Consider the following 18,654-nt stretch of genomic DNA (forward strand, 5'->3'; position numbering starts at 1 on the left):
CAAACCGCAATTAACAAATTTCAAAACAAAACCTAGATAACACCTAAACACAACCTGGCTCTGCTCACATTCTAATCTTGATTAAATCCACCCATGTTTATCCTAATAACTCCCTAAAATTTATTTAAAGTAATCTTAACTAAAATAATATCTACATCCTCTAATTCTCCACTTCTCTTCACAACTTCTTTTCACCCTTCTCTATTCACCCACCACACAGCACATTCCTCCAACATAGAATGCAACCAAAGTTGCAGTCTTCTTCTTGTCTACTTTGTTTTCTGTTTTTCTTCCTGTCCTTCACCTACCTCTTTTCACTCAGACACTGCATTCAGATCTTCCTTTTACTATCATTTAGTGTCTATAAGCAAAGTTATGTAATGCAAATCATGTTGCTTCCAAAACTACAGTCTATCCAACTGTTTTTGTACTTTATCATACTAAACTATGTTAAATAAACAAAGAAAAAAAACTCCATGAATGCTACTCAGAATTATGTAAACAACATCAACTATATATACACTGACTCACTGATACATGGATTGTACTCTAATTGATCACTATATTGTTTAAAAATGTCTTTACTATGTAACACTGCATGTAAACTTATGTTGAGCTTGTTATTGTGTAACACTGTATGCAGTTATGTGGAGCTTTTCTCCCTGTGTCTGTGCTGAAAAGGGGTCAAGACCCATTCAGACTTTCCCAGTCAAAATTTTTTCTTTTGGCTTTTCCTGGTTAGTTGTCGCCACAGCAGAAGTCCAGTCCACTAATGATTGGCAGTAGATTTTTTACGGGTGCCGAGGTATGCCAGCTTGATGCCCAACCTTCAATGAAGACACGCCCATTCTATGCACGTCTTTCGAATGCCACTCGACCGTAGGGAGGACATGCAGACTCCACACAGAAGGCGCTCCAGCTGAGAATCGAACAGGAGAACCTCTTGCTGTGAGGCAACAATGCTACCGCTGCACCACCACAGCTTAGTCAAAATAAATAAATAAATAAATAAAACACACTGCATGGAGTGCATGGAGCTAAGGTCCCCTAAATGTGACTTCTTTATAGAGCCTCAGAATAACAGTAGAACAGAAAGATGGCCCTTGGCCAATCAAAAGTAGCACACAGTTTCTGTAAGTGATTTACAGCAAAGAATTCAACTAGGCCATCCTCAGCTGCTGCCAGAGAACAGCACTAGCCCCTTCAGGCTTCTAAACACAAAAATAGAACTTGAAGTGCAAGAAAATAATCAGTTTAAGCATTGAAACAATCTAAAATCCAGGAAGTTATCAGATTAAACATCAACCCAAGTAGTAGGCACAGCAAGAAGGCAAGAATGCAGATAAATAGTTTCAAATGCAGTAGTAAATAAATAAACCACTTTAAATGATTTACAGTTTAGAACTTAACACAGAATGCATAGGAATAACAAACATTGCACATAAAATAACGGGTCTATATGACGCTATTGAATGGACTAAATAGCGAATGCTATTTAGTCGATCCGATACTGTCGAAATGGCAAAATAGCGAGGTCACAGAACATTGAATTTTTTCCCAAGGGGGTGTGAGGGGTAGCCCCCCACTTAAATTTGTGTAAGTTTATTTATTTATTTTTTACAGAGCAGCAAATTTTTTCCCTGGGAAAAAAATTGCTGTTCCGTTTGTTCGATATTTTGTTGTTTCGATATTATCAGTACGATGAAATAGCGTTCGCTATTTACATCTTACGATAATATGATATAGACGCAAAATAACAGTAGTAATTGAAAATGACTTTGAAAAGTAAAATTTAGTAATGTAATTTACTTATCCACTAAAGGATAACACTAGATTCACTCAGAGTTCTCTGTACTCTCTGCATGTTTGAGCCCTGCAAAAATGAGCTAAGCTCTTTGCAAATGTGATGAATTTACAGAGGCTCAAAATAAACACTAAAGTAGCAAAATGGCCCCTGGCCAATCAAAGCTCCTTAAGTGATTCACAGCATAGAATTCAACTAGGCTACCCTCAGCTGCCCTCAGAGAACAGTACTAACCCTTTCATGCTCCTAACCAAAAAAAATGGAACATGAAGTGCAATAAAATATCCAAGTTAAACAGTGAAATTGCCTAAAGCACAGGAAATTATCAGATTAAACAGTAATCCAAACAGCAGACACAGCAAGAAGGCAGGGATTCAGACAGTTGCAAATGTAGTGGTGAATAAAATACAGCACTGTAGTATGACTGAGAGTATAAAACTTAACAATGTACCAAAATAACAAATAATGGACAGAAATAACAGTAGTAATTGTAAATGATTTCCAAAAGTACAATTTAGCAATACCAGGAACTTATCCAGCATAGGATGTCACTAGATTCACTCTGAAATCTCTGTACACAATGCATGGTTATCAAGCAAATTTGAGCCCTGCAGAAATAACAGTAACCATTTGAAATGTTGGGGCCTGTTAGCAAGTCCCAAAAGGTTGGAGTTGAATGTCTGCAACATTGGACTAAGTCTGAGATGCCATTTCATGGAATATTTGCTTTTCTCTGAGATATAGTGACCTTCAAGTTGGTGGAGTTGGTATATATAAGTCCAGGGGTATGGGGAGCTTGCCTTCCCATGGAGGGTGCAAGGGGGCTTACTCCCCCTGCAAAAAAAAAGTTTTAAGGAGGAGAGCGATTTTCCAGATTCACTCTTCTCCTGTGTTTCTGGTCTTTTTTTTCCAGCTTTTTAGCACTTTTTGATTGCCAAAATTTCAATAGGGAGCCAAAATGAACATAGCTGCTGAAGATAACTTGGTCTTGTGTGATAGCTGGAGGTGAGTTGGTTTCAAGTATATCTTGCAGGACAAACTGAGAGGAAAGAGGGGTACAGTTTAAGCTGAATTTATTGACCAGTAGGTTAGCTATATCTTCAGCATCAGTGTAGGTAACATCATTTGCAATAACTAAAAAAAACTATGTGATTGTCTTTGGCTTGGGTAGCTATTTAGCCTGAAAATTGTGTTTGGTAGATTTTATTAAGCTCCATAGGTTATAGGCTCATATGTCTGTACCAGGCTAATGACCACTGGGGCCTTTTTAAGCCTATCCATCCCTCCCAAATTTCTGACAAATCCAGAGTTGTTTATTTTGGTGATAAGGCTATCATTCTGGGGACCCATCTGCTTACTTTTGGTCAATATTCTCTTTCATTTGTTGAAAAGCTTGTTGATATTATGGTTATACCAAGGGGACTTCTTTCTGGATTTGCCGTTGATTTGTTCCTACAGGGTACAGTGGCATCAATGCAGCTGTTTACATACTGGTATATAGTGGTAATGTATGTTTCCACACATTCAGTGGATTTAACTGGGTTGGTTGAGATGTGAAGCTTGCAAATGTAGCATTTAGGAGTAGGTAGCTTGTCTTAGAGAAATTTGTAAAGGTATGTTGTCTGGAAGGGGTCTCTGGTTTCAAAGTTATATCAAAGGAGATGGCTTTATGATTAGACCTAACAAGTGATAAAGATATGCAAGGGATAGTGCAAGATGCCCTGATATTAGTAAGGATAAGATTCAAGATTCTGTTCCCCCTAGTGGGTACTCTGATTAATTGTTCCAGGCCATTTGTATTGACAAGATTCAGGACTCTGTCTGTGCATGTACACTAGTGGTGGTGTAAGTTTTCCAGTCTATAGCTGGATAGTTTAGATCAACTAGAAAAATTGTAATGGGTATTGTGGCTTTCTTGGACCATACAGGGAGTTGTATATAGGTTCATAGGTTCATAGGTTTATACTAGGCTATCTGCCCTAAGGCATTTATAAGCCTAGCCCAAATTATTGTGGCTTACCCCTTATATGAAAAAATACTGTGCCCATTAGTTTGTTGTGCCTCTGTCCAGCAGTGACCCAGAGATGATTCCCGGGGTAAACCTACGATCTCCCATCCACAGGTCTAGATTTCTCTTGAACAGAGTCAGCGAGGTGCTCTGCCTCACATGGACCGGGATTTTATTCCACAGCATAGGGAGTCTCTGAGTGATAAATCTATCCCTCCAGCACGTCCTATTTATATCCGTGCTAAGGTTTAAGTCGCTTGCTCTAGTGGTTTTGGTGGATTTGGATTTTTGAGGTGGAGCATGTCCATTAATTCGGGTTGGACATGGCCTTGTATGTCAGGCACATGTCACCTCTGAGCAGACGGTATGCGACTGAATAGAGCTGGAGTTTCTTCAATCTGGCAGCATATGACAGATTTTGGAGTCCCTTTATCCTTTTGGTGAGGAACTTTTGGGGTCTCTCCAATTGCTGCAGATGTCGGGTGAGATACATCCCGAATGGGGCATTGTACTCGATCATTGGTCTGATAAGTGAAGAGTACAGGGAACAATGACCTCACTAGATCTGGATGTGAATCCCTTCATGATCAGGTGGGCAAAGGTCTTTCTAACCACTTTAGCAATGTGAGTGTCAAAAGAAAGGCCACTGTCAACCTGGGTCCCCAGGTCCCTGATAACCTCTTCTGTGCTTAGTGGATTGCCACCTATATGGTAGCTTGGGGTTACCTTGTTTTTATGACTATACATTTTTGGCGTTTAACTTCAGGCCATGGCTCTGGCACCAGCTATCTGTTTCCGTGAGTCCCTTCTGAAGGATATCAGTGTCGATGCACTTTCCACTATGCAGTTTGCAGTCATCTGCAAACTTTGTCAGCAAAGTCCTCCCATGTTGGCCTGTACTTCTGAGAAGAAGATGCCAAACAATAGGGGCCAAGGACGAGCCCTGTGGGACACCACTTGTGACCGGCTTGGAGTCTGACACAGCGCCAGCAACTCTAACCCTGTGGGTTCTGTCCTTAAGCCAGTTTGCAACCCATCTTGTGACATATGGGTTTACATTTAAGCTGGTAAGTTTTTCTACAATACCGAGTGGGGTATTGTGGCAAGGTCAAGGTAGGCTGTATGGACTGCCTTTCCCTCATCAATGGCCTTGGTGACTATTTGAAGAAGTCGACCAAGTTCAAAAGGCATGATCTTCCCTTGACAAAGCCAAACTGGGTCGGGTCCAATGTCTGCAAGTCCCCTATATCTTTTTATGAGCTCCATTATGATCCTCTCCATAGCTTTGCAGACTAGACTTGTTAAGCTTATGGTAATTACCAGGGTCGTAGAGGCCACCTTTGTGGAGTGGGACCACAGTTGCCGTCACGCCACTCCTTGGGCACGTATCCTGTGGTAAGGCTGAGATTAAACAGCTGCCTTATGTGCGGGGTTAATTCCTCATTTGCTCGTGTAGCACACAGCCGGGGACACCATCCGGTCCCATTGATGCTGTGTTTTAGCTTTAGAGAGCAGCTTTCACCTGCGCATTTGAGATGTCCGGGAGGCTACACTCGGCTGGGATAGTTATCTCTCCTTTAGGGAGAGGGGTGAAGTTTGCACTGAACCTGTCTGCCAGTATGTTGGCAATGTCTGTGGGTTCAGTGATTTTTGTATCATTTTGGACTAATTCTGAGCATATCTGTGAGTTTCCACCCAGGTTCCTAACATAGCTGAAAAGGCCTTATGATTGTCCTTTGAATCCATGGCAATTTTTCTCTCAAAATTGGCCTTAGTTGATTTTATGAGTGCTCGTATATTTTTACTAATAATGATCAGGGGTGACTTCCCTTTTATGGATTTTGTTCTATCATGTAATAGCTTTCTCCTCTTATTGTAAAGTTTGTTAATGGCTGGGGTCCACCAGACTGGACGTTTGCCCTTTGTGGAAAGAGTCTTGGTTTTATTTGGGATTGCCTGATCCATGCAGTCCTGGAGGTGTTCATAGAAGGCATTTGTAAGGGCTTCCAGCTTGGGTTGTGGTTTCCTCTGACTCAGGGGCCTTGAAGGATACCACACCAGTCTTGAGTAGTGTGAAGTTTGCTTTAGAGAAGTTCTTCACTATGGTCTTTTTTGTTTGGGGTGGGGGATGTGGATTTCCAGTGAGATTAGTTTATGATCAGATCTCACCAATGAGGGATATACTTCGGTGTGGAGCATTTTGTCCCCATGTTTGTGACAATGAGATCTAGTATATTTTCTCCTCTCATGGGAATAGTGACTAGCTGTTCCATGGCATTTGAATTTATGAACTCCAGGAACCGTTGGGCTAGAAAGTTAGGGCTTGAGTAATGTTCCCAGTCTATATGGTAGTTGAAGTCACCCAATATGATGGTGTTTGGAGATACATTTATACCCTCCAGTGTCTTCAGGAAGGCTGTGTGGGGTTCCTGAGTTTGAGAGGGTGGCCTGTAGCATGCTACAATTTGTAGAGCAGTTTTGCCTATTGTTAGTTGCACCTGGATGGTTTCGAGCTTCATGCGTTGCCACCAACCTGGAGGTGTGAGTATCCTTTATGAATATGGATACACCCCTCCTTTTGTGGAGTGGTCCGGGTTTTGGGGCGGGCATGATATGAGGTAAAACCTAATAGTGCCGGGTGCTCTCAGGAGCCTTGAACCAGGTTTCAGTTACAGCACAGACATCGATGTTCTCCATACTGAGAAGGGCCTCGTGCATTTTGAGATTTAGACTTCTGGCATTGAGCAGCATTACCCTCAATTTCTTCCCATTTTTGTTTTCTAGGGTGGTAGGTTTAGAATTTGAGCCTTGCCTAAAAAGGCACTATGGAGGTGGCAAGAGCCTTAGCCAATATCCGGAATCCCAGGGGTGACAGGTGCAGCAGCGTGGCTTGTCAAGCATGTCATCCCAGGCAGACAGACACTGGATCCTTTGAATGACACCAGACATTAAGCCAATTGTTAAAGCTGATCATCTTGTCTCTATATTGTGGCATCATTCTTGGTGAAGGAAGGATACTGCTCAGGGTTAGGGTCATACCTGCCTGGGCTACATAATCAGAGAGCTCCTCTATCTCTCTTTTCATCCACTCCAGTCAGGTACGTCTCAGTTCTTTCACACCAGCATGGACAATGACTGTGTCATATTTGTACTTGCTGTGGAGTGACCAGTGCTTGTGTTATGTGGCGGATTCTAGGGCCCGGTAGGCAGCTTACTGTAACCCTCTCCTTGGTCAGCCTGGTGAGTGGGGCGTCAGTGTGTCTGACTATGGAGTGACCTATGACAAGTATGTTTGGTGTTGTATTTGGCCTTAAGGGCTGTGACTGCTTTGCACACTGCTTTTGTGGTTTATGTGTTGCTTGTGGGGTGTCTTGAGGTAGCAGTTGTTTGGGTGTCTGCTTTGGAGGCCTCTGCTGTTTAGGTAAATTTTACTCAGAGCCTCCGAGTATGTCTTTGTGTGTTTATGTGTTTGATTCAGTGGAGTGGTAGCATTATGTGAGGCTGGTTTTGTGGTGTGTGTAGTTGCCTTCTCCTCCTGTCTGGTCTTGCCAGTCCTGAGTTGAGAGAGCTCAGCCTCCAGTTTGGCTAAATAGCTGCATCTCGCAAGTATTTGTGTTATGTGGGAGGAGGAGAGGGTTGTCTGTGTACATGAGGCAGTTATAACATTGCCTCAAGATTCCATATTCACCAGCTGGACCGGAGAGGAGATTGACAACTGACCTTTGGACATGCTAGAATAATATTGGGAAATCCTTAATTGAAAACAAGGGCCAGTGGGGAGTGAGGGTGTAGTGCTTTTAATTTTTAGTGCTGACTTATATAATTGCTTTAGTGAGCAAGTGCCAGGTAACTTGAGTGCAATGTGATACAAGTAACTAAATGCAAAAACGACAAACAGTAACTTTCTTTCAAGTGAAACAAGGAAATAAGTACAGTAAGCAATGCAGATATCACTAGTGATCCACAGAAGCTGAGAAGTTAAGTATTAGGTGAATTAGCTTCCAGGGAAATAACAAGCAAACAAACAACAAGTATATAAACAAAGCTAGATTCAGTAGGCCTGGATCTAGTCTATGCTAGAGCAAACAAGGTGAACCAATTTCAGTAAGATACAGTTCAAATATTCAGGCACTATAAACCTTTAACCAGAAAATTCCCAGCTCAGAAGGGCAGAGTGCAGCCTCTTCTCCCACAAGAGTGCAGTCCACGAACCTTCTTAATGTAAAATAACTGGCCTGAAGCCCAAGTGCCTAAACCAGAACTAATACACTTGGACACTGGGCTCTCAATCAGCAGTTCCCAACTTAGAAGGATGAAAGCTACCTGTCCTGCCACCACAGTGCTTGCCACAAACCTTCCTAATGTAAAACAACTGGTCTGAAGCCCAAGTGCTTAATCCAAAAGACTTGAATGATAGCTACACTTTAATCAAGTTACAACCAAGCAGTAATAAATACCATTGAATACTTTAGAGAATGTCTGGATTAGTGCTCAAGTTACACAAACAAAGCTAGATCCAGCAGGCCCGAATCCAGTCTATGCCACAGCAAACAAGGCACCAACTTCAGTAGAAACAGTTCAGATATGCATGCACTATAAGCCTTTAACCAGAAATTCCCAGCTCAGAAGGGCAGAGTCAGGCCTCTCCTCCCACAAGAGTGCAGACCACGAACCCTCTTAATGTAAAATAACTGGCTTGAAAGCCCAAGTGCTTAAACCAGAATTAATACACTTTTAGAATAACAGACACTGAGCCCTCAATCAGCAGTTCTCAACCTAGAAGGATGTAAGCTACCTGTTCTGCCACAACAGTGCAGACCACAAACCTCTCAGTGCAAAACAACTAACTGGTCCGAAGCCCAAGTGTTTAAACCAAAAGGCTTAGAATGAGTTACACCAAGCAGTAATAAATACAATTGAGTATTTTAAGATGATGCAAAAGTAAAAGAAGTAGGTAAAAACACAAGTACAGTAAAAGCAGATGAAATTTTTTTTTTTTTTTCTGAACAAGTGCTGAGATCAAAGAAACAGATTTGAGTGCTGAAACTAGAAAACTGGCTAGTTACAAGAAAAAAACAAGCTAGAAGGCTTCCCTCAAACACAGAAGGGCTTGGGGCTCAGAGCCTACAAATAGTCTGTACCACTTAACAAGAAAGGCAGGAAATAAGCTTATTTTTTTTTTTTTCTATTTCCCAGATGCTCTCTTTGTACACAGTAGGAGTGCCTGAAATCAGAATATGATCTCACTGCACTCAGTTGAGTGAGCAAATGAGATGGGCCCAGAGGCAGGCTGAGGGGCAGTTTCAATGCCACTAAGATTAACACCAAAACAAAACAGGGGTGGGTGGCAATAACTGAAGAGCAGAATAACCAGTTAAAAATTCCTTCAACACTCCTTCATACACAGTTTAAATCAATTTAAATACTGTATTTTTTAAAGAAAAGTGCATAAAAGGTACTTAAATTCTCTTATACGTCCAGTTGAATATAACCAAGTTCTTAGCTTGCCAAGCTGAAGTTTTAAAGCAGGAATTATTTCACATGCACCAGTTTAAATATGCAGGGACAGGAAATCACTGAATGTGGCTACCCCCACACCTGTAATTACTAGCAAATAACAAAATTCAGCCAACACTAGCTTTTAGTTCAAGTTACTGAAGAGCAGAATAACCAGTTAAAAATTCCTTCAACACTCCTTCATACACAGTTTAAATCAATTTAAATACTGTATTTTTTAAAAGAAAAAGTGCATAAAAGGTACTTAAATTCTCTTATACGTCCAGTTGAATATAACCAAGTTCTTAGCTTGCCAAGCTGAAGTTTTAAAGCAGGAATTATTTCACATGCACCAGTTTAAATATGCAGGGACAGGAAATCACTGAATGTGGCTACCCCCACACCTGTAATTACTAGCAAATAACAAAATTCAGCCAACACTAGCTTTTAGTTCAAGTTACTGAAGAGCAGAATAAACAGTTAAAAATTCCTTCAACACTCCTTCATACACAGTTTAAATCAATTTAAATACTGTATTGTTTAAAAGAAAAAGTGCATAAAGGTACTTAAATTCTCTTATACGTCCAGTTGAATATAACCAAGTTCTTAGCTTGCCAAGCTGAAGTTTTAAAGCAGGAATTATTTCACATGCACCAGTTTAAATATGCAGGGACAGGAAATCACTGAATGTGGCTACCCCCACACCTGTAATTACTAGCAAATAACAAAATTCAGCCAACACTAGCTTTTAGTTCAAGTTACTGAAGAGCAGAATAACCAGTTAAAAATTCCTTCAACACTCCTTCATACACAGTTTAAATCAATTTAAATACTGTATTTTTTAAAAGAAAAAGTGCATAAAAAGGTACTTAAATTCTCTTATATATTGCTAATATATGGTAAGGGGACCTTTCTGATGGTCATTTAGATATGAAGAACCTCTAGTACATCATGTTGCCTTACCAGCCTTGCTGTGAGTCTCTTGTGGATGAAGACTGAGACATTGCTGCACGTTTTCTCTCCTGAGCAGCAGCTGATCTAAGCATGTTGATGGCATCATAGCCTCACACAGCAAGAGTGCTCCCTGCCATTTTAAACTGTGTCTCACTCACTACACAGACATCTACATCCTCCATGATGAGGAGGACATTAAGGCTTCCTGTATTGATCAGAGCAGCACCTTCATATTTTCCTTTGCTTGCTTCATTATGTTTTTTTAAGTTTATCAGGTTGCCACTGCCTAAAAAGACACTGTGCAGGTGGACTATGTCTGTGGCAATAATCAAAATCCTAGAGGTGATAGATGTAGGCCATCCCTGGTGAAGCAGCATTATCTTTCAGTGATATCCTCCTAGCATACATCTCAACCTCTTAGCGCAAGAAATCTGGACAAAGCCATAAATAATGGGGGGGGGGGGGACAAAGGACCCAAAATAGGGAGCATTTTTAAATATTGCTCTTACAAATCTAGAAAGTTGATAGAATAACAGGTTTTTGCATTAGCATGAATTTTCGAAGGGTATGAAGTCTGAAACTCAAAAGTCTGTCATTATTTTCTGACTTCAACCCTCAATGATTTGTTAATGATCTGCCAGAAAACCAAAATTTTATGAGAAACAGGCCAAAAATGAAAGGCAACAATCTGGACAGTTGAGCGGTATGTCTCCCATTCTAACAAATATTAGACCCCCATCAAAGGACACTAAAAACTTGGCCAATTATTGAAGCCAATTAAATTTTACTGATGTTGTGTTATCAGATTTGGAAAAGATAGAATGCTGGTAAATGCTAGACTCATATCTGCTAGGGCAGATAGTTTGAATGCTCCATCATGTCTGTCTTCATATAGTCCAGGGAGGTAAAGCTCAAGTCATAGACAACCACGTGTACTATGACAAAATCATACCGGTACTTGCTCAAGGACTTGAGTGTGTTTGAGATCTAATGGATCCTGGCACCAGACAAGCAACTCATTTTTACGTGTTCATCCAGGTAAAAGGTACAGCTATATGTGTTACAGTGGAGTCACTTATAACAAGAATGTTTGATTGGGTAAAAGTCTGTCTTACAGGCTTGGTATCCATGACTTTGGGACTCTTGTGCTATGCGAAATGGCATTGTTAGGTAGTCAATATATGCCACCTGATGGTACGATCCTAGAAGTTTCATGCTAAGGGGGGTTGTTCAGCCTGATTTCAGTGTCCCTTGTTGTCACACTGTTTACAACTCATGCACTATTCCATGCCCCAAAGGTGGGAGAATTGATTAGGTGGCATGTAATGGTGCCCCTTGTGGCATACATACTGCTGTAGTACCTTTCAGCCTGGCATCTATTTTTTTTTTTGCCACGGGACACTTAACAACTGTGTCCCTCCCAAGGATTGTGCTGCTACCCAGTGTGGCACACATTACTGATAAGTGATGTTGTGTTTTTGTCTCCCTTTACTTCTGCCTTCCTCTTTATGTTTTTTAATTTATCTTGTTTTTTTCTCTCCTTTCCATTCATCAGCCATAGCAGTGAACATAATGAGGCAATGGCCACAACACAGTGCTCTTGGCTTGCCATCACCTGATGGATCTCCAGCAGTCTCCAGCCCTACTTTTCTGCAGGGCAATATAGGTCATCCAGCAAGGAGCAACTTTGATGAATCCCTGATATCCTCTAGTGGTTTGTCTACAGTGGTGGTGTAACATCCATACTGTAAGCATTACTGGGGGGGGGGCCATAACATCACATGCAGAAGGTAGGATGCCTGGCGATGACATTGGTAGACAGCAGCAGGAAATCCACCTTGATAGCCTGGAACATAGCCTTATGTGACAAGCTGAGCTGCATAGCTGTGTGGCCCTGATCAGAGGGCCTACAGTAGATGGGTCTAACCATGAGGACTGTCACAAAAGTGACTGATCTGACATTGGGTGTGGCACTATGTACCATGGCAGTCATATCTCCCCACTAAACCCATGCTATGGTGCTCCTTCACTTCTGTATCTGTTCCTGCCTCATTTTGTTAACCAGTTCTCCCCAGTACCTTTTGTCCTCCCCATGATTGTCTGTCCCTGTGCTTTGTTTCTGCCCCTCTCCTGCTGGTCTTTGCCTGTCTTTTGCATATGTCTACCCTTGCTGCCATCGATATGCTCTTTTCCTGCCATACCTTTCCCATACATTTCTCATGTTTCCTTTACCTTTCTAGAAATTTATACAAAATGTTACTGTACCAGGAAAATGTTCTTGCTCTGCCACCCCTTACCACTCTGCCTTTCTCCTTGCTTTTCTATGTATTCCTCTGCCTGCTCTTTGCCCTTTCTGCCTGTCCTATATTCTCAGTTCCTTCACATGGTATGAAAATAGTTAGGAGTTTACTTGATATAGCCATTAGACTGGATATCAAATGTGCCCGTACAGGTCCATGATTATGCATATGAACGTGCATTGCCACATCAGGCTACATATATGCTACTTTGTTTCTGGGATGATTTGACCTCCATGGCACTGTACAAGATCCTCTGTTTTCAGCAGTAACCTGCCTTCTTATCCTGATCTTGTCATGCAACATTGCCCCTACCGAACATTTAATCATGTATTTTTTTTTATTTTTATTACTGCTTGGAAAAACTCATCGTAATCCAGGTTTGAGAATTAATAAGCAGCATATGCAATAGTTTTGTATAAACATTTTTGAAACCATAATATTCTAATACATTAATTTGATATTTGAAAAATCATGTGTCTTCTCAATATCCAGACTTCTAGCAGACAATTCTTTTGGACTTTTGTTTGTAAAATATAGCAACTATAAGACTCATTCAATATTTACTATATTTGCCAACTTGTTAGGAAACTTGTTTGAACCTGTTCTATATGAAAAGGCACTATTAACCTTAATCTTTCTTATAAACTGTGTGTGTGTGTGTGTGTGTGTGTGTGTGTGTGTGTGTGTGTGTGTGTGTGTGTGTGTGTGTGTGTGTGTGTGTGTGTGTGTGTGTGTGTGTGTGTGTATTAATATGTTCTGTTTAGTGGTATTCAAGTGTTATTGTAATATAAACATTTTTGTCTCACTCCTTTAGTTTATTCTTATACCAAAATAAGATTTTAATGAATCTAAACTATATTATTATTAACTCCACCATTATTATTATGGGATACTAATATTATTTATTACTTCGTTTAATCAGTCCTTAATTGTGTTAGTTTAATTATGTATGCATGAATTTTATTTAATATATGTATTTTTATAATTAGGAGACCCTGGAGTGGTGGAGATGTGCTTTAGAGAGAAGAGGAATGAAGGTCAGCAGGACTAAGACAGAATATATGTGTGTGAATGAGAGGAAGGATAGAAGAATGGTGAAGATGCAGGGAGTAGAGGTGGCAAAGGAGGATGAATTTAAATACTTGGGATCAACAGTTCAGAGTAATGCTGAGTGTAGAAGAGAGGTGAAGAAGAGAGTACAGGCAGGATGGAGTGGGTGGAGAAGAGTGTCAGGAGTGATTTGTGACAGACAAGTACCAGTAAGAGTGAAAGGGAAGGTCTACAAGAGGGTAGTGAGACCAGCTATGTTATATGGGTTGGAGACATTGGCATTGACAAAAAGTCAGGAGTCAGAGCTTGACGTGGCAGAGTTGATGATGTTAAGATTTGCACTGGGTGTGACAAGGATGGGCAGGATTAGGAATAAATATATTAGAGGGTCAGCCCAGGTTGGAAAGTTTGGAGACAAAGCCAGGGAGGTAAGGTTACGTTGGTTTGGACATGTGCTGAGGAGGGATGCAGAGTATACTGGGAAAAAGATGCTAAGGATGAAGCTGCCAGGTAACAGGAAAAGAGGAAGGCCTAAGATAAGGTTTATGGATGTGGTGAGAGAGGACATGCAGGTGGTTGGTGTGACAACCTTCTGTTCCAGCTTTCTCCATTTCCACTTTACTGAAAAAAAAAATTCTAAGCTTGCTTCCCCCCTTTCCTGTGGCAGGTCAGATACGGATTTGCCCTGTCCAGGACTGTTTGAGCTCCTAAGCCCCCCACACACACACACACACTTAACTGGGGTTAAACTATTCCTGGCGCCATAAAGTCTGTTTTTCAAAATTTCCCTTGCAACTAGCCAGCTTTTTAGTTTTAGCACTCATCTGTTTCTTTGATCTCAGCACTTGCTCAAAACTCATTGTAAGCACTAAATAAGGTACAAATTACTACAGCACTCAGCTTTCCTCACTTGTCTAGAGGAAAACAGTTTTTAGTACTTAATAAATAATCACCTATTCAGGCATGTCTAAAGGTCAACTCCTGGTGTTTTCTCCTGTCTACCTGATGAATCTGGGCATCTTGGGATAATGCAGCAATTGCCTCATGTACACAGACAACCCTCTCCTCCTACCACCCAACACTACGACTTGTGAGAGATGCACTTATGTAGCCAAACTGGAAGCAAAGCTCTCCTTACCAAAGACTGGCTTAGACAGTCAAGAGGAGAAGGTAAACACTTGCACCGCACCGCACTTATCACATAGTCCCTCAAAACCTACACCACCAAAACACACACATAGAACCACAAAACACACACCTACATTCACGGAGGCTCTCAGTACTAATCTGCCCAAACAACAAAGACCTCCAAAGCAGAAATGCAAGCAACCTCCACCCCCCGACACAACCCAAATGACACATAGCCCACATACTCATTGTGGCACTCAACTACAGCCCATAAGGCATAACGTACCCAACACTCTAGTCATAGGTGACTCTATAGCCAGGCACACTGATGTTCCACTCACCAGGCTAAACAAGGAAAACGTTACTGTCAGCTGCCTGTCAGGTGCCAGGATCCACCACATAATGCACGCACTCAGGTCACTCCACAGCAAGTACAAATATGACTCTGTCATTGTCCATGTTGGTGTGAATGACCTGAGACGTACCTCCCTGGACTACATGAAAAGAGACATGGAGGAGCTCTCTGATCTTGTAGCCCAGGCCGGTATGACCCTGCCCTGAGTAGCATCCTGCCATCACCCAGAATGACACCACAGTACAAGGACAAAATGATTGACTTTAACAATTGACTAAGCTTCTGGTGTCATTCTAAGGGAATCCAGTATCTGTCTGCCTGGGATGACAAGATCGACAGACCACGCTGCTTTGCCAGAGATGGCCTGCACCTGTCACCCTTGGGATTCCGGATAATGGCAAAGGCTCTTGCCACCCCTATAGTGCCTTTTTTAGGCAAGGTTCAAATGACAAATTCACCACCGTAACAGGTACAAGCAAGCAAAATCTGAGGGTAATGCTACTCAATGGTAGAAGTCTAAACCTCAAAATGCACTCACTCAAGGCACTCCTTAAAATGGAGAACATTGACATCTGTGCAGTGACAGAGACCTGGTTCAAAGCTCCAGAGAGCACCCCTGCATTACCAGGCTATAATTCATACCACACCTTTCGGCCCCCAAACCCGGACTGAAACACTAAAGGTGGAGGCGTGTCCATATTCATTAAGGATATCCACACCTCCAAGCTAGTTGCTCAGCATAATGCATCCGAGATTATCCAAGGTCAACTAACTCTGGGCAAAACCGCAATCCAGATTGTAGCTTGCTATAGACCCCCCACCATGCCCCAGGATTCCCACTCCTCTTTTCTTGATACACTGGAAAATATTAAGGTACAACCCAACACTCTAATAATGGGTGATTTCAACTACCCTACCATTAACTGGGAAAACTATTCATGTACCAACTCTTTTGCTCAAAGTTTTCTGGAAATCATCAATTCCAGTGCTTTGGATCAACTTATCCACACCCCCACCAGAGGCAGCAATATCCTAGACCTGGTCATCACCAACATGGGTGACCGGTGTTCCACACCAGAGGTCAGCTCCTCGTTGGTCAGATCCGACCACAAGCTAATCACCCTAGACATCCACATCCTGCTCCCACCCCCCATTAGGAAAACAACCGTAAAAAAATTCTCCAAAGCCAACTTCACGCTTCTTAAGACAGAAGTGTCAAACTTCATGACACCCATGCAGATGGACAATAGAGGTACGACTGCTGAATCCTACACAAATGCACTTTATAAGCACTTACACAAGTGCATGGATCATGCTATCCCTAACAGAACCAAGATGCTATCCTCCAAAAAAAGGAAGCCAGTCTGGTGGTCTTCTGCCATAAACAAACTCTACATAAGAAGAAAGAAACTGTTGCAAAAAAGAGTAAAATACCACGATTGGAGGAACTCCCTGGTCAGCCTCAGTAAGAAGCTGAGATCCCTCATAAAATCCTCCAAAGCTAGTTATGAAAACAAAATTGCCACTGATTCTAAAGACAACCACAAAGCATTCTATAGCTATGTCAAAAATCTCAATGGCAACACTCATATCTGCTCTGAGTTACAGCACAATGACACTAAATATACAGAACCAACTGATATTTCCAACATCCTGGCAGACAGGTTCAGTGCTAACTTTACCCCCCTCTCACCCCCTAAAGGGCCCATCTTTATACCGGAAGAATGCAAAGTTCCTGTAATCACGGCTGCACAGGTAAAAACTTCACTCTCCAAAGCCAAGAACACAGCATCCATGGGACCTGACAACATCCCAGGCTGCCTTCTACATGAACTACAGAATGAACTGGCACCCCACCTAAGTACCATATTCAATCATAGCCTCACCTCAGGCTTTGTGCCCATTGCGTGGCGCACCACAACCGTTGTCCCACTCCACAAAGGGGGGGGGCACAACAGACCCCGGGAGCTACCGCCCCATTAGCCTGACAAGCTTCGTCTGCAAGGCCATGGAACGTATCATCATGGAACTTATAAACAAAGACATTGGAGATCTTCAAACCCTGGACCCCACACAATTTGGGTTTGTAAAAGGCAGATCATGTCTCCTAAACCTGATAGACTTCTTTGAAGTAGTCACCAAAGCCATAGATGAGGGTAAGGTGGTTCATACAGCCTATCTAGATCTTTCCAAGGCGTTCAACACCATCCCCCACTCTGGAATTATAGATAAACTCAATAAACTAGGTATAAATCCCTATGTCACAAGATGGGTTGCCAGCTGGATTACTGAAAGAACCCACACTGTGAAAGTAGCAGACTCCAAATCAGACTTCAGACCAGTGACAAGTGGAGTACCACAGGGTTCAGTCCTGGGTCCTCTCCTGTTTGGTATCTACTTCTCTGAAGTACAGGCTAACACAGAAGGTCTTTAGCTAACTAAATTCACAGATGACTGCAAACTAGGAGCCATAATTGAAACTCCTAATGATATGGACAGTGCCAAAAAGTGCATTGTCATCCCCTTTGGTAAAAAGTATGTACCCATGAACTACCACATAGGCGGTAGTCTACTTAACACCGAAAGTGTGATAAGAGACCTTGGGACACAGGTGGACAGTAGTCTCTCCTTTGATAATCACATAGCCAAAGTGGTCAGGAAATCCTTCTACGTGGCACACCTCATCACAAAAGGTTTCTCATCCAGAAAAAAAAGAGGTAATTGTTCCCCTCTACTCCTCACTCATTAGACCCATTATAGAGTACAATGCCCCTTTTGGTATGTACCTCACAAGACATCTACAACAACTGGAAAGGCCGCAAAAATACCTCACAAAGAGGATTACTGGCTTTTTAGTTTTAGCACTCATCTGTTTCTTTGATCTCAGCACTTGTTCAAAACTCATTGTAAGCACTAAATAAGGTACAAATTACTACACCACTCAACTTTCCTCACTTGTCTAGAGGAAAACAGTTTTTAGTACTTAATAAATAATCACCTATTCAGGCATGTCTAAAGGTCAGCTCCCGGTGTTTTCTCCTGTCTACCTGATGAATCTGGGCATCTTGGGACAATGCAGCAATTGCCTCATGTACACAGACAACCCTCTCCTCCTACTACCCAACACTACGACTTGTGAGAGATGCACTTATGTAGCCAAACTGGAAGCAAAGCTCTCCTTACCAAAGACTGGCTTAGACAGTCAAGAGGAGAAGGTAAACACTTGCACCGCACCACACTCATCACATAGTCCCTCAAAACCTGCACCACCAAAACACACACACAGAACCACAAAACATACACCTACATTCGCGGAGGCTCTCAGTACTAATCTGCCCAAACAACAGAGACCTCCAAAGCAGAAATGCAAGCAACCACCCCCCGACACAACCCAAATGACACATATCCCACATACTCATTGTGGCACTCAACTACAGCCCATAAGGCATAACGTACCCAACACTCTAGTCATAGGTGACTCTATAGCCAGGCACACTGATGTTCCACTCACCAGGCTAAACAAGGAAAAAGTTACTGTCAGCTGCCTGTCAGGTGCCAG

The sequence above is a fragment of the Protopterus annectens genome, chromosome 1.part1 (assembly GCF_019279795.1).
Source record: "Protopterus annectens isolate FY-2018-M chromosome 1.part1, PAN1.0, whole genome shotgun sequence".
Classification (NCBI taxonomy): Eukaryota; Metazoa; Chordata; order Ceratodontiformes; family Protopteridae; genus Protopterus; species Protopterus annectens.